The 17,927-nt window shown below is 42.0% G+C and overlaps 1 protein-coding gene across 6 annotated transcripts in view; it reads right to left on the reverse strand.

Moving 5' to 3' along the window:
• LOC147723944 (cadherin-7) overlaps positions 1-17,927 on the reverse strand; it is a 329,109-nt gene that overhangs the window by 132,024 nt on the left and 179,158 nt on the right. The window lies entirely within an intron of this gene.

Here is a 17,927-nt window from a genome sequence, read left to right on the forward strand (position 1 = left end):
ATATACAACATAGGAAGTAAATTAAAGTAACTCTTGAGCAATATTATGGCAATATTATTTTCATTTTCTTTAAGAATGTTCTTCAATGATGCTTTCACAGTCATACATATGATGGTTTTATGTCCTCATAAGGGAGTCCAATATGCAGGTAAATTACTTCGTGAACCTCCTGTAGCAATCTGCAAATACATATGGGAAGTGACACTGAATGACAGTTTGCTCGAGTGTCTGTGTGTATATATAGTCATTATTGCTCGATTATTTAAAATCTTTACAATTACAATATGCAGAAGTCCTAATAAAATAGCAGTGCTCTAGAAAAACATGAGCAATATGCAAGTGGTTAGAATTAAAAAAACGTGGTGTGTCATAAAACATAAGTTAAAACAACGGTAGCCAAGTGGGTGGTGGCATAATTTAGATTTAGGGTGTTTGCTATGCTGGTCCCGGTTAGGAAGATTCTTTTTTTCCTATGTTAGAAGGTTCTTAGAGCGATGGGGTGGTTTGTGAATGGGGGTGTTTGCGCTCCTGCTGTCTTCTTGAGGGCCCTCGCTACTCATTGGATGTACTAATTTACAGTTCGTGCATCTGATCTTAGGTCTGAATGGCTTCCCTGCACCTACTCACCCCTTACTGGTTTCATTGGAGGTGCAGTAATTTACATTGTATGTCTAGGGTGGTCTTGCATAGGCAGATGATATGGACCAGTTTTTTGATTGCGAGGCCACATAACCGGCAGGTTGTGTCCACTTCTGTCCTGAGCCAGGGTCTATGGCTCAGTTGCGACAGTAAACTGCCCAAATGACAAGACAGAAATGAGCTTTTTATCAAGGGGTTTAGAGCTTCGCCCTGGTACTGCTGGGATCTCAAGACTTATAGCTGTTTAGTATGACCCAGGCATGAAAGCGTTTTGCTAGGGCTGCCCCATCTTATAGGAAGCCTGATGTTTTTGAGGATTTTGATACAGTTTCTTTGAATCAATCATGGCTTACAGCATCCGTCCAAAGATCAGCTAATCCTAGTTGGTCGATGGTGTCATTGAAGTATTCACAGCTAGCAAGCCTGGTTCCATCAATCATTCCATCTTGGTCACCTCCAAGATGGAATGATTGATGGAATTTTCCTCTGAGTTGTTTAGCTTGTGGCAAAAGATGACAAAGGCTGCATGTCTGGAATGAAGCTGCTTTGTTAGCCCAAACTCAAGCCTGATCAGGGCTGCAGAGGTGTTTAGGGTAGCTGGAAGATATGCCTGTATATGCAGATCACTGTTTTATCCCAGACCGATGTGTGTATGCCTTGACGTACCTCGCTGCCGTATGCAATGGTGGGGACCACTTATGCTCTGGCGTTTTTCAAGAATAGGACTAAGTGAAGGCTCATTCGGGTTCTTATGTATTGCCCCCAGTCCATGCTGCAAGAGATACCCCTTCTCTTTTGATTTCCTCCTTGTGTGACTTGAAGGATCCATTGTTGTCAAAAAGGAGACCAAGGTACTTGTAGCTATTTGTTTCTTCAATCCTGCTCCCGTCAATACACCAACTGACCTTCCCCTTATGAGACTTCATGGCAAAGAACGTAATTTTGTTTTTTTGGTATTTATTTTTAGCCCGTTTGCTTTGGCGTAGGACTCGGTCACTCGCAGAAGATGCTGCATCCCAACGCAAGTTCTGCTTAGTAACACCAGGTCATCAGCGTCCAGAAGGTTGGTCGGCTGAGAAGACCCAAAGGGGTGTGCAAATTGATGGAAGAAAGTGTTTGGGGGAGGTCTGCTCGAAACAAATTGAATAGCATCGGCTCCAGCATGAACCCCTGTTTGAGCCCACTTGTTTTTAGAATGAGCCTTGAAAGGTTGCATCCGTTCTCTAGTTTGAATCTGGCCCAGGAGTTAGACTGCAGGTTTTCTAATGCTTTCAGGAGGTGTAAAGGGGGTCCTCAAGTTCCACTACCAATAGTGAGCGCTGAGGTATGTATGGAAAATCCTTTTACCACAAACAGGCCACTCTGTTATAATTTGCTGGTTAAATCTGCCAAACTAGAAGTGAAGGGCGCTAGCGTCTTCCTTTGGGTCTAATCTAACACATCACACACCACCAATTTGGGGGAACTTTAGTGTGTCTTTGGGATTTTTATGCCGTTCCCCACACTACTTCCCTATGCACTACTCAACCGCCAATCCAAGGGCATCATGCATTTAAAGATTCTCCCAGGGGCCCATTTGCACATGCATTACTAATTAGACGATGCATGAGTACAATGGAACCACCCCACTGCAATGAAGGAACTCCCACCCTAAAGACTTGAGCACAGACTTTGTGCATACGCATTTGATATTACAGAAGGGAACATGCAACCAGCACAGATCCATTCTGTAATGTCAAACTTCTGTTATGCAGAGGCATTACTTCCATTGGTGCAGCAGATGCAGTGGCTCCGGTTTCCAGAGGTCTTAGGGGCCCACTGAACTCTTAAGATTGATCTATTCTACAGTTAAAACAGCACAAATGGCCCAATTTTCTTCCTTGCGCTAGGGCCATTGACACACCGGCTACTCCACTGCTGTTGTTCACGTTTTACAACACAGACACAGTGAAACAAAGCAAATGAAGATATTTGTAAAATATGTAAAACTGTGAGTCAAGAGAAAAGTGAATGAAATCCCAGGTGTGTGACTTTCAAGGGTGATCTATAACCAACTGAATTAAACACTGCCTAAGACACATGATTATAGCTTATGTTCCTTGATGCTTAGCATGCAGTGCACATAACTCCAAGAACATTTACAAAAAAGAAAATGTGATTCATTGCAGAAAAGCCATTGCCTTTCTCCGGGAGAAGGAGTTAAGAGTAAAGCCGCTCTGTAATTTTAGAGATTGGAAAGGAAAAGGCATGCCATTCTGCAGAATATCCCATTTAAGCAATGACCCTTACCAATGACCTTGATTTAAGGCATTAGCAATAAAGTGCAGGGTCGGGGGAGTAACGCAAAAACACAAATAACAGTGATAGGGGGAGTGTAGATGTGTTTCCAGTTTCAAAACATTATTTATCAATGTGGGCATGTATTTATTTGTCGCAAATACTTCACTCCACCGAACCTCAAGAGGCGTTTATGCAAGCGACGCCAAAGTGGCAAATTCCAATAACTACATTGCTGAACCAAGAGCTTTCAAAACACTAAATCAGTAGTGAAGGTGAAAAGGACAATGTATTCTCTGGGTCTTCCCTCGTACAGCGAATGGAGCTTGACAGCTTCATTAATATGTGCATTAGTGTTATCTGATTAGATCCTCTGCCCGCTCCTCCTTCCGTTCCCCCAACAGAGCGAATCTAAGAAGCTTTCATTGCATTTGTTGATGAGGTTCCAAACCAAACAAGGTCCTGGGATAATAGGAATGGCCTACAGAATGGAATGAGCCTTCTAAAGGCGGGGAAAAAGACACCACTGGTATATTACAATCAGACTATCCCTCCACCAGAGCTTTTAACATATTCGGTGTGTTTATTGGTTTATTATATGTATAAACGTGTGAATATAAAGAAAGGCATGGAAATATGACATATGTATGTGCAAAAGGTGTGAATAGGTTTTTCTAGATCTTTCTTTCTTCTCACTGCTCAGAAAATGGCCATGATGCTCCTCTACATGGCCATGAACTACTTGTCAGCCAGACAACAGGAATGCCACTTGAAGCTGGAGCAGCAATCATTAGGATAACACAGTAGGTCACCAGACAAAACCACTAAAGCCCTGAGTGTGGAATGTGGTGAGGCATTCACTGGAAAAGGGATCAACTGTTTCCCCGGGGTAAGGTATTTCTCAGTTATTTTAGCTTTGTACTCGGAAACTTTGTATACGAAATTGAATTTGTATTTGTAACACCCAGCCGTGGTCCGTGGGGAAATTCATTATTTATTTAAATTTCCCTCAGCATTGTCCCTCGAAATCTCCCCTTACCCAGCCCCACCGCTGCTACCGGCAGGAACCGTGGCTGAAAACACCAAATTCTACATGCTGTGTCTTTTTGCTGTACATTTTAGAATACAATCCACAACTACACAGATTTGCCTACATATAGCTGAAATTCCATTTTTATGAAATTCATGCGAATCACACTGAAAAAAACAATGTAGGTATATGGGCCTGTGTGAAACTCACCAGTTCTACAGACTACCCAGCTCAATGTGCACACAGGCTGTATGTGTATATTGGAACATCGACTGTTTCTTGCCAGACCACACACACAAATGTTTTTTTTTGTATTATACATTTGACTGGCAAGAGCTGGTTAACTGGTGCAATATTATTGATAATGCGACATGTGACTGAATGATATATATTTATACACACACACACACATCTGGTCCACAGCTCCCCACTGAGACCCCTGGCGGCAGCGGTGTGCTTTCGGATGTGAGGTCCAAAACAACATCAAGGTTTACCCTTTTCTGGCTCCTAGTAAAGAAGTGTGCACTCCAGCGTTGCTTGCACCATGTAAAGTTTATTTCACGGGTGATCGGGTGATGTAAGTGAAGCAGAAACTCCCAACGCGTTTCTGCAAACAAGTCACCTTGTTCACTGAGACACGTTGGGAGCGTGTGCCAATGCTGGAGTGCGCGCTTCTTTTACAGTAGACATAAAAGGATGAATATATATGTATATGCACACACACATATATGCAATAAATCAATATCAGATAATACAGGTACAGCTACAGATGATAGTATGTTAATATCTTGATTTTTAAGCTGCCATTCTTCACGTAATGTACTTTTTAGTCATGCTTCTTTTTTTGATAAAGACATCCTCTGCTCCATATGCGAAGTGTTCCTATTAAATTAACGTGAGAACATTTCCACAGTGTAGCGTCTAACGCATGAGTTAACAACAGCACATAACAATGTCTAACACGAGGTAAAACGACACATTTTAATTATCATCAGTTCTCATTAATTCAGCACCGGTGGCATGCTAATTTCTGAACAGCTGATATACTATTAACTCGTAATACTTGTTTTTGCAAATCTGTTCTAATATGCATACCACGAAGTACGTTATTTGTTCCTAATGGGAAACTAATCAGCAGTGCTGAGGATAGGAAAAGAATGAAGCATACGCCCAGGGAATCAGAGCATGACTGTCTCCAGTCTCCTTACACTAAAAACTAAAAGGCAAACACATGTCTCGATGCGTCAGTCCTTGTAAATCACTGTGCACGATCTGGCTGCATTTCAAAGTAAAAATATATGAGAACATTTGAATGTTGAGCGCTCCATTGAAAACAATGGAGGGCTCCGGGCTTCTAATGGCCGGTAGAAGCCCGGAGCTCCAACATTCCAATGCCCTTAAGGGGAATAATGTTCTAATAGCCTATAGCGGGCTCTACCAGCCATTAAAGGGCTGCTCCCTTGTTAAAGGCCCTTGCCTTCAGTTAAGGCGTTTAACACTGCCTTTATTGGCAGGTAGAGCCCACTACGACAGACTCTAAGGCACTAAATAAGACCCACCCGAAAGGAATATAGGGTGCTGTGCTAAAGCAGAGATAGCGCATTGAAACACATTTCCGTCAATATGGTCATGTCAATTCTAAGTGAAGCATTGAGGCACACGTAGCGCACACTTACATCTCTTGTATGTTTATCATCTATGAAAAGAGGATAAAAAGCTAACAAAGGGAAGTGCTGTGGATTCATAGAGTTTGATTAGATTCTTGTGTATATGTGCGCTCCTGCAGGATGACAGCTGTCAATATTTTAATTCGCCCCAGTGCGACTTTTTAATGTGTGCTGGTGTGTTTAATTTATGTATACTATGAGTGACTCTTTGAAGGACACTGTCTTAAACTGAGTGAAGAATATATGTTCCTGAAATATTGTTCAAATGGGGTGTCTTTTTTAACAATTTTAAAGTATAGAAGAGATCTAATAATCCTGCATAACGAAAACGTTTTAGTATTCTATATCATTGAACAGTACTTTAGTAGTGGATAGATGCACAGCGAGTGTTATGTATGGTTCCTTTGCTGTTTCAAAAGATTTTTTATGGGTTTTTGTAGGTGCTCCACAAGGTGGCGCCAGGGGTCCAATGGCGTCGAATTTATATACAAAGTTGTGGACCTAGAGGGTCTCTAGGGACATCCCTTGATGGGCACACTTGCTACTATTATCTTTCTGCCAAAGAAAAAGATTTCCATTCATTCGGTTTCTCGTTCATTAAATTAGTTTATTCTTTGTAGGCAACATTTCATTCATTTTTCATGTTTTTCACGTGTGCTGCGACGCGGAACCGCTACGGCGTTTTTTGATACTAAGTAACAGCGAACAAGATATTGAAACTTACATGGAGAAAGGCATTGTCGATTTCCCTGATGAAGGGCATGATCCTAGAATGCCCGAAATGCATTGGATTTGATCAGATATAATGACATTGCCTGTGTTTAGAAAACAATAAGAAAAGAAAAAAAACATGAAAAATGAATGAAATGTTGCCTACAAAGAATAAACTAATTTAATGAACGAGAAACCGAATGAATGGAAATCTTTTTCTTTGGCAGAAAGATAATAGTAGCAAGTGTGCCCATCAAGGGATGTCCCTAGAGACCCTCTAGGTCCACAACTTTGTATATTAGTATTCTATATCTCATAGGAAACGGCTGTGGCACCCATTGTCTACAAGGGATTGGGCGGCAAAGTTTTATTTTAATAAAACTTGTATGCACATTTGCCTGTGCTATGCAGACTATTGGACGATGCCCCTCATGCAGTAGTACACTTTTGCAAGCAACAGAAACCCCCCGACATTGGTACGTGATTAATTACACTGCAGACAAAATAGTGCCAATGGGTACAGCGAGAGAGATGTAAATATCCTCTGCGTGAAAGGGAGTTCAGTTGCAGATCCATCAAGGCAATGCGAGTCTCCTTTTGAATGGAGTTATGTTTAGTGAGTTAAACGCGGGTTTCCAAGATCTACACACAAACTGAAGTACCCAAGTTCACATCCAGCCAGCTCGGATTTCGCCTTTTTCACTTTTCAGGGGTGGAGAGAATGAGCACCATTAGCTGGTTAAAATTACATTTGTTTACAGTGCTGTGAAATTACAAAATTGTTGGGAATAGTGCTTTGAACCGGTTGCAGTATATGTCCCTTGGCTTCTGGGTTAACGTGTTGCCGGAGTGGCATGGTTCACCCGAGACTGGTCATTTTCCCTGTGTGCTGTTGTTTTCTTAGCTCTGTGATTCTCTGCTTTGCAGAATCTGATGGGTTACTAAAGGTGATTCAACAACTGCTGTCAAAGTCTGTATGGAAACATGGTCCTCCTGGATGGATAGAATCGGACTTTCAGACCCACTAGGTAGATTACATAATTCCCACAGACGTGGAGACACATTAACAGCAATCGCTTTTACAGCTGCTCTTTTAAGCTACAAAGAACTGGTGCAAAGTGTTTTGGAAGATCTTCCGTTTTTAGTGTGTGTGCGTGCGTGCATGCGTGTGTGTGTGTTTAAAATTCATCTGCCTCAACTGATAATGATTCTGGAACAGGGGATGATTCTAGCTCAAAACGTCCGAGGACCCTGCTTTAAACAACAGCGTAGTATGTCACACCCCAATATTTGGATGATGATAGGTGCAAACTTTGTAGAAGTTCAAACAGCGCAGAAGAAAAGAACAGGAGCCGCCCATGCAGGTAAGAGGGGTGGGGGCGGGGGTGGGGTGTGTGTGTGTGTGGGGAGGGGGGGGGGGGGTGAGTGTGTGTGTGGGGGGTATATTTTGACGGATGACTACGGGGGAAATTAATGAATAAATTGCTTCTTACCATCTGGTTGTGGTTCTTGGGGCTTGGCTAAGGTATGCCTCTTGCAAGAGGTTGGAGGAAGTAGTGACCCATGAATCATCTTTCGTGAAATCTGGTGTTCCTGATAAAGGAGGACAGATCCTTCTCTGAAGAGGATACATTGTTTACTGCTATGGACAGGCTTGGCGTGTTCTCACTGTCACTTAGCTGTTTCTGTTTCACATATCTGCGGAAATGTCATTTTTGAACTTTACGTTTTTTTATTTATCTTTATTCGGGTATTTTATAAAGATGCAGCATATCACAGTCAGGCCGCCTCATGGTGTTCAGTTGTCAGGTATTTTGGTCTAGAACATCAAATCTGTTAGTGAAGAACTGAGGAGGTGACTCCCTTAGTCAATCAGGATGACAAAGCAGTGCAGAGTCTTGATCTCATTTGTGAAGAGCTGGTTCCTTCTTCATGTATCTCATGTCACAAGATTTGAAGGGCCTCATTTACGGGGAATTGACGTAAGGCAGCACAGCAAGGCTACTTGCTGAGCTGCCCTGCGCCAATGTGACAGGGCAGGAATTCACCATATTTTTTTTAATATGTTGCATTCCTGTCCTTTACCCTGTGCCGGCCACTCATAAATAAGCCACAAAGTGTGTAATACACCATGTATGATGTCAAGGACGGCTTTGCAGGATAGGAATATGAATATTTATGAATGGTGTTTATTGATATAATTTAAGTAGAACAGTCCTGATATGCTTACATTTCAAGTAATGTAATAAGTAATATAGAATTTCTAAAGTACCGTTGTAATTAAAATAAACATTGCATTCCAGATTCACTTCTCTTACTGATACTAATGTGCAATTCTGCTATTCTTTTCACACTTAAGAACAGGTGTGTTGTCCAATTGTTGTGCCTGACTAAACCAGTTTAGTGTCTCCATGAGAATGTTCATACTCTGTACCTATGAATCCAACATATTAGCAATGTTCTTATTTTTCTATAGATACTTGAAAAAGTGTATGGATTAAGGACACAATATATTGCTTTTGTTAGATGTATTTCATGCTATAGTTCAGGGCTAAATGTCTGTCAGACACCTTGCCAGCTTACTTTTTGGTCTTCTTGCTATGACCTTGCTTTAAAAGACTTCTGGGCAAAAAAAAATCCTTTTTTTACCTATTACAGTGGCTGAGCCCTTTCTCCACCAAGTGCTTGAAGCCAGGTGTTTCATCAGTGTTACTGCTCCACTTATTCTGAGCAAGTGATCTTACTAGTCATTCATGATGAATAGCTATGGTTTATTTGATGTCTGTTCAATTTATTTTCATACGTACAGTTGAGAGTAGCAACGTGCTTTAGAAGGTCAAACTGGCTTATTATAATTCAGCAGATGTGTGATATCTTAGCCTTGGAGAGAAGAAGGCACTGATGGTGTCTCTTTCCTCTACAGAAAAGCACCTCCATCTATTATTTCCACTATTGCTAAGTTGTTCTGGTACTTTTTCGACTCTTGTTTTTTCTATTGTGCACTGTTTCTTTAAGCTATTCAGAGGAAGTGTTGGCTCATCGTGTTACTGACACAGCAGAGGAATCATGGGACAGAAGTCTTGGCTGTTGATCTTGATTTCCTGTCACCCCCCTTCAGAGTCCTTGAACCTCACTATTGTTTTATTCCTTCTTTTCTACCTCCTTACTTTAGCAGGATCCAAATTACTTTCCAAATATTTTCTATAGAGAAATCTGAAGTGAGTACTGGGATATAATAATAGGTTGATTAGATCAATAGCATGATCATTTACATCCAAAAAGATCCCAGACTACTGGGATATAGCATAAACCTGTCAGGAAGGGCTAAAAACATGAATGTTCTAATCACTCTCAATACAACTGACAATATCTGTTGGAATTCTCGCAGCAGCGCCTTGAGACCCTTATAGGCTGATATGCTTGCAAGACCCAATTAAGGGAGGGCTTTTTTCCATATCCAGCTTTTTGCACATTTGTGTATTTTCATACCTTCATGGATTCGATTTCAGGAGTTTGCCATTTTACCCTAGACTTTTCATACATGTGTACCCATGTGCACATGCACAATATTATACTTTTATTGGAAAGTTAGCTGATTTAGGTTAGCTCTGGTGCTCTTGTGTGGTTAATGTTGACATCAGAACCCTTCCTTTTTAGAGCTGCAAGTACATTCATATTTTTCTTTGCACCTCAACTGTTTCCATGGCTGTTCTATAATTGGTGGCAATTTCTTTGTGGCTGCAATTCCAGGAAACCGAATGTGTTGTTACTTCTTTTTTGTAATACCTGTTTTGGCCCTTAACTGGAGTTCCCATTATTCTTGGGGTTATGCAAAACAGATGTTGTTTCTGGGGTTCTCTTAGTGGATGCTAATTGTGCACTACATGTGGAACTGTAGCTCTTGACCTCATATTTTCTGGTCCTATGAGATTGCCTAGATTATGCTCCTGATGTTGGTAAAATGTTCATGTCTGGGGCATGGCAGGGTGGTACCTTGATAGAGACTTGACCTTTTGAGCCCAAAATGTAGCACAATTAACTCATCTTAAACTGAGACCTGCTCTTTCTATGGTATTCCATATGTTATCCAACTGGTCAGCCACATGAAAGCTTAGTTGTTTATGCCCTTAGCTTAACTGGAGGGGATATTATTGTTATTAACTTGAAGTATTTAACATGGTTGCCTGTTACCCAAACTCACCATCAATACCCACTCGTGAAAACAATAAAACTCTGTGTAATTAGGATTATAGGTAAGTAATCAGAGAATTACAGGTACGTAATCACAGTATTGCATCTTATTATGAGTACCATTGAGTTGGGTAACAATAAACAACTATTATTCAGCACCAAGATACCCAGTTTGGGGTGAAAATGCCATTCATAAATACACGATATGTTATGATATATTACGTTATTTTATGTTATGTTATAAAGCTTTCTTCCACACCAAGTAATTAATGTTGAACAACATAGTTGCCACGGCCACCAATATCCTAAAGAGTTTCTCTGAGAGAAAAGCCATTTCAACTAACCATGCATTTAACTAAATAAAGAAATCTCTACACTTTTCTGTGACAAAACAGCAGACATATTGCATGGAATATTAACAAAAATGGGCTTTAATCAATTGAATGCCCCTTCCTCCTTAATCACACTATGACTCCCTAGATCATCCAATTTCCAATCATCAATTTTGTATAGATTGCTGTACCTGTAATTTTGCCCCTATTTATTCCTTCTGAAAACCATGTAAATGTATTCACTATAACTTAGTGTACCTCACGAAAATGGAACAAGAACCTCACAAGCACTTGGATACCCTCAGTGGTGACAAGCGGTACTCTACAAATTCACGTTACATTACATTGCATTATATTACAAGAACCATACAGAAAAGAGTGCCAAATAAGGATATTCATGGAAATTCTACCACTTGCCTTATAAGAACGCACAACAGTTTCTCAGCCCGTAGTAAACATTTTATAAAGATGAGGAAAACTCGAATGGACATGAGAATAAACACCACAAAATGAGAATCTTTATTTATGGCTGAAGGGGAAAACACATCCAGGACCACAACTTACAACAATTATTGGCCTTCTTCTTGCTTTGAACAGATGGGCAACAGTTAGTCAAAAATGCTGTCACAGCTTTGACAGCTTCGACCTACGCATAAATCTCAGCATGCAACACTCTGCTACAAATGTGCATTCCTTTGCATCACCCCACCACTGCAGTGCATTTGTGTAGTTTGTATCTCTTTTGTTGCCCTTTACCCATTAGCAGCAGATTGGAGGCTGTTATGAGACTAATGGTGTTTCAAATGGTGAAACCTATGATGGGAGTGATAGTAAACGGATGTGTGATGCCATTTCGCGCTCATCTAGCATATTGGTGAGTCTAAGGCTGTGAATGACTTAAAAGGTTTTAAAATACAACAAACCAAAGCAGCAAGACAACACGCTTCAATATCATCAAACCATCCAGGACTTTGACTATTCTGCTTCATATTTAACTATCTGTAATGAGTGTTTAGACTTAATTTCTACTTGCAAAAGTCCCATTGCCATCTTCAGCTGACAATAAACTGCCTCCAAGCATTGTATAAGCGTTAATTATTTTCAAGCAAATTATTCTTCCTATAAGAATTCATACAAAACGGACATTCTATTACATTCCAGGACAAACAGATTTGTCAAACTCCTTACTACTTTCATATGCTTACAGGTAAAGAGCAGTATTGTGCACGAATTCTTCACACACCACAACAGGGCTGTTTTCTAGGACTGAATGTTAGTTTTAAAAGCATGCAGCACCATTGTTCACAAAAGGCTAGATTCTAAGGGAAGGGGACTCAAATATACACAGGATCTCAGAGGTCCAGGCAGAGTTTTTAATTCTGTATCACTGTAATTATGTGGAACTACGTTGTATGATTGAAATTATTACTTACTGCTCAAAGTTACAAGATTTTAAGCAGCTTATTCATGACATATAATTTCTTGTACGAGCGAAACTTTTCTTTCACCTAGGAAATATAAGTATTGATTGGCATGCGCTCTCTTATTTTATTATTACTCTGCACGTAGTTATTACCTTTTTGTCCCTGCCAACATAAAGTTGTGCCTATCTTATAACAGCAGTTAGCTTAACTGTCAATCAGGCACAAGTTTTCACTGTCAAACCCTACCGAAATATTTCTTGCACTGACACTGCAAATCAAATCTTAGGTGCACAACCTTGTGGCGCATGCCCTTAGTCTTACTGACTATGGGTCTTAAACCATATGTATTCAGAAATGTAACAAGAGATAGATAATCGTGAGGTCTGTGTCTGTGGCAAGCTGTACTAAACAACATTATGATTTTGTTGACACTTTACATCAACGAGAGAGTATTTACTCTCCCTATTATAATTCTTGAGTTACTCTCCTTCTACCGTACCATGCCTATAGTAATTACACAATGAAGCATAAACTGCCCATATGTGGTTGAAATCAAATATGAATGGATTGACAGTCATCTATTTGCTTTACAAATATTGCCTAGTATTACCTGCAAGCATAGTGCCGGGAAAACTACAAGTGTGTAGGGTGCCCTATGTAATGCTCTCAGGTGCAAAAAACCCTTTATGTCTGGGAATGTGCCAAAACCTACTCCTCCCCAGCTGAGGGGTAACGAGGAGAAATATCTTTATTTCACTTAATTTTTTCCTCTCTCCATGTGTGTTGCCTTCTGCAGCATCCACCGAAAGAGGAAAAAGCCTCAGGGTATTGTTTTCGTGCAGCAAGGTGCCCCTTCCTGCACAAAAACAATCGTCTTACAACGCAGGAACCCTTGTACCATGGTGCAAGGGTGCCTGTATTGATGCTAGGCTACTAAATGGTCGCCAGCACAGGAGAAAAGGGAGGATCCGTCGTTTTGACGTAACTACAGCACATTCCTGCCCTTTTCCTGCCACACAGTGCAGCAAGGTGACTTGCTGAGATGCACTTCATGAATTGGCCATAAATATGGGCCTCTGTTTCTAAAAAGGGCTTCTTATATCCAAGTGTTTACACATTTCCACCTCCTGTTGGGGACAATAGTATAGAGAGGTCTTCCTCAGGTGGCAGTGCTAGTCACACGCTGGTCTCTGTCAATTCCGTTGAGTTTGCTCTGCCATGATGTGTATATGGGTTAGATGCGTTCTGTGCTTCATTACCCCATGAAGACAAATTATTACTAGTCAAGTCAAGTCATAAAATTTATATAGCGCACTACATACCCAGAGGGTTTCAAGGCGCTTAGGAAGGGGAGGAGGATTATTTGTCAAATATCCACGTTTTAAGCTGCTTTCTGAACGCTAGGTGATTCTGGGTGAGGCGAAGGTAAGCGGGGAGTGAGTTCCATGTTTTGGCAGCCAGGTATGAGAAGGATCTGCCTCCCATGGTGGTCTTGTTGATGCGAGGTACAGTGGCGAAGGCTTGGCTGGAAGAGCGAAGTTGGCGGGAGGGGGTGTGGAAGGACAGTCGAGAGTTGAGGCAATCTGGTCCGATGTCGTAGAGTGATTTGTGTGCGTGGGTAAGCAGACGGAAAGTAATCCTCTTATTGACGGGTAGCCAGTGGAGGTCTTTAAGGTGACCAGAGATGTGTTCGTTGCGTGGGATGTCTAATATGAGCCTGGCTGAGGCGTTTTGGATTCGTTGTAGTTTCTTCTGGAGTTTAGCGGTGGTACCTGCGTAGAGGGTGTTTCCGTAGTCCAGTCGGCTCGTGACTAGAGCGTGGGTGACTGTTTTCCTTGTTTCGGAGGGGATCCAGCGAAATGTTTTTCTGAGCATGCGAAGAATGTTAAAGCAGGAAGAGGATACGGCGCTGACTTGTCTGTTCATTGAGAGTGAAGAATCCAGGATGACGCCAAGGTTCCGTGCGTGGTCTGTCGGGGTGGGTGCATTTCCGAGGGCTTCCGGCCACCAGGAGTCGTCCCATGCAGAGGGGGATTTACCTAAGATGAGGACTTCTGTTTTGTCTGAGTTTAGTTTCCCTTCCTATTTGTTGATCAGCTTGAATCAAAGGCATGGCTCACTGTTGTTAATGTTGCTTGCTAATTGGTAAATACAAGGAACACCATTTTAACTCCTATGTTGTTGTACTGGTTTCACATATATTCGTATCTGGTGCAGAACATGGAGAACGTGTGTAGCTCTAAGCATCAAATGAAACACTGATGACCTGTGTGACCCCGCACTGTGCGTAACGAGTTAAGAAATTATATATTGTGAACTGTTGCTCGATGTCCTTATAGACGTATGCATTAGTAAATATAGAAATCACTACTTCATTTTGCAACTTATCCTGCATCCAGTAAAAAGAATCATTGGAAGCAAATGGCCCTTAAATGAAGTGTCTTCATTATCACCTTTGAGTAAAACAATTATTTGTAGCACCCCCATACTGTGCAGTGTCGCAGTTCTTTTTAAAGATGGGATTTTAATGGGAATAGCAGAAAAGCAAACACATGCGTGCAAATTGCGTCAATTAGAGGGAAAGTCATGAAAAAGATCAGCAATTACTACTTTGAAAGACACGGAAACAGCACTCGCGATTGTGCCCGCGGAAATAACTTTTGAAACAACTCAGCAATCCGATTTCAAACCACATGAGATGCTGTTCATGTCCAATGAAACATTTTGAAAAGACTAAACACAAGCTGACATGACACCTGGATAACGTTTTCATAATTCAGTGGTGACGTTGTTAAGGTTTGCTATGAATGCATCGACAAAACAATGCAATATTTAAAACTGGCTTTCAGAAATCAAATCTGTTCAGCATTGGGCACAGCCTTATGAACTCTACCAGTGAAGGGCAGTTTTCTACTGGTGCTTGGCAATTGTACACTAGTAATACAGCCAAGACATTTACGTGTATCTACCTGTGCATAACCCCCGCACTCTGCCCCATTCTTACGTGCATATGTCATCACCTCTCCCTTCGGTATTTCCCTTTCTCGCCAAGAAAGCCATTACACTTCTTGTCTTGTGATGATCATTTTTGGCCGCAGTTTATTAGGGTTACAAGGAAACAAGTATATCTTTGCATTTTGCATGTTATATCATTATACATTTCCTTGCGATTGTCTCTTGGCCCTTCTGGGCCAAGTCTTTGGTAGGTTGGAATTTTCTTGTGCCTCATTTGCGCGGTAAGGGGGTAGCCTTTGTCCCAGAGTTATGCCGCCTCGCTACCTTGTCCGACTTTGTTGTGCCCTGCCATCCGGTGGGGGCTGGGCTGCGAGTGCCGTCTCTGTTTGCTAACCCTTCCTTTGGTAGCCGTGTAAACCAGCCGTGAGGCATCCCAGAGTCGCTGTCCTTAGGCCACCTCACCCAGCCGTGCGGCATCTGAAGGTGAGTGGACCTATTCTGGCGCATCGCCCTCTGGTGTGCCTCCGTACCAACCATTCTCAGCGTAGCCCTTTGCCACGTCTTTTGTCTTTCTCAGCCCTGCAACTTTGCTGTTCCTTTGGTTAGGCTGGGTGGAACAAGTTTTTCTTCTTCCGCCGTGCTGCTCCCCCGCTCCTTGACGATAGGAGCATAAATGGGGCAGCAGCGCTTATAAGCCCCCCGTCTTGCCCTCGGGTTTCGCGCCACTTCCCGCCATTGGGGGGTTCAAATCACGTGTGTCCCCCATTGGCTGTGGCGATGTGAGCGGGAGGACCCTTGGGGGCTTTCCACGCGCTCTGCTTGGTTTGCCTGTTTTTCACCCCAAGCCGGGTCCCCCGCCCCCTCCTATCTGGGGGGCTCGTCGCCGGGTTATGGCGCCAGTTCCTGAGCCCCCTTCGGGAGCCTGCCTTTTCAAAAACAGCGCAAATGCTTCTTTGCAAATGCCACAGCAAAACTGCCCAGGACAGGCGATAGATTGTCAATCCGGACAGAATGCAAGTGCGCCATACATGATTGGTGACCCTACATGAAAAAGTCAGCATAAGACGGAACATAGGTGAGCTCTTCGATTCTCTGGGCGAACAGTACAGCCTCAGATCATTCACAGTATTAACTAGCCCTAATTTGAGCCTGTGCCCCTCTTTAAGGAAAGGATCTTCTTCAGTAGTGTGTGAAAGCAGAAACAGAAAGAACTACAGATCAGCTATATTTCACATCCCAATCCTGCACTCTTACTTAAGAACAGAAAGTTGGCCAAGGACACCTGTCGAGGCATGAGGGAGTTGACTCACTGCTTGTGAACCTACAAGCAGCATCTACGTCACACACAGAAGCAACGGTGTTCTTTTGATGCATGAACTCTTGGCTCCTTCCTCCAGATAGGAAGATCTAGATGTGGCCGTCTTGATGATAACACCCATACCGAACACTTGGCCATTGAAAAACATAATAGGAAGGGATGAGAATACAAGCCACTCCCACAGCCACCAGTGTGAATCCTCCATTGTCACCTCCTCCTTCCATCATGCAATTAACACATAACAAATACTGGTCAATGCCATCTGGCTCTCCGGCTGATGAATCAAGATTGACTCGTAGCACTGTTTCCCTGATTGAAAGATCATAATTCATTCGGATTTGTAAATACTGTCTGCTTTTACTAACATGGTACTGCAGCAATACCAAACCAAGTTGAAAGCGAGCGCCATTGCTCCTGTGACCTAGCACCTTGAAGCATACAGGAGTGCATGTGCTATGAGACAAGAAATTGTATCAAAACGTACTAAAAAAATAGCTGTGTACTATTGATTGGCTTCCCTTTTTCATCTGAAACTGCAGAATTTTACTAGACAACTTCACTTTAAAATACATTACATCTTGTTTTTTTAATTTTATTTAAGAAATGCAACATACAAAGGCAAATATTGTCCATGCATTAACGGGAGACATCTTTTTTTTAATGCAATTCTGACCTATTTTTGGGAATACTCTGCTGTCAACTCAGGGATCTCTTTAGGGCTGGACTAAAAACCGAAATCACCATGACACAAATGTTCAAATCAGTGCTTAATTTGTAAAAAAGTAAGTGCCAGGGCCCTCTCGGAAGGCCACTTCAGCTTGCACCACCTATTGCTCCTGGCAACACTGCCAATAACATTACCAATATAAAACCTGACCATCTCATTCCTACAAGTGTGACAATTCTGATCATTTCAGGCCACACAAAGCTGTAATAAAGGTGTGAGAGGCCGGCATTATTCATTTTCAATGTATATTGTTTTAATAAATACTGTTGGTTGTTCTCATCTCAAAATTAAAGACAGTGCTACCATGTGGTGGACTGTCACTAGAGCTGGTGCCGACATTAGGTGCCAGTGCCAAGCACTGGAAACCACCAGCTCAGATTAAGCACTGGTTAAAACCAGCATCACAATGCAGGAGTCTGTGACTAGACTGGGATTGTGGCAGCCCATACAGCACTAATGCAGGCCCCTAGCCTGCAGGCCCCCGCAAAAAAAACATAGTAGAGGAGTGGCCAGTCTCTTCCCGGCTTTCCTAAGGTTTCGCTTTCCGTCTAGCCTCAGCATAAACAAATGCGTGGTAAAGCTGTGTGGTTTATAAAAATGGAATGTTGTGTTTTAAGAAGAATTTACATAGCATTGTTCTCAAGATACATACCAAC

This window comes from Lissotriton vulgaris, chromosome 4_1 (assembly GCF_964263255.1).
Source record: "Lissotriton vulgaris chromosome 4_1, aLisVul1.2, whole genome shotgun sequence".
Taxonomy (NCBI): domain Eukaryota; kingdom Metazoa; phylum Chordata; class Amphibia; order Caudata; family Salamandridae; genus Lissotriton; species Lissotriton vulgaris.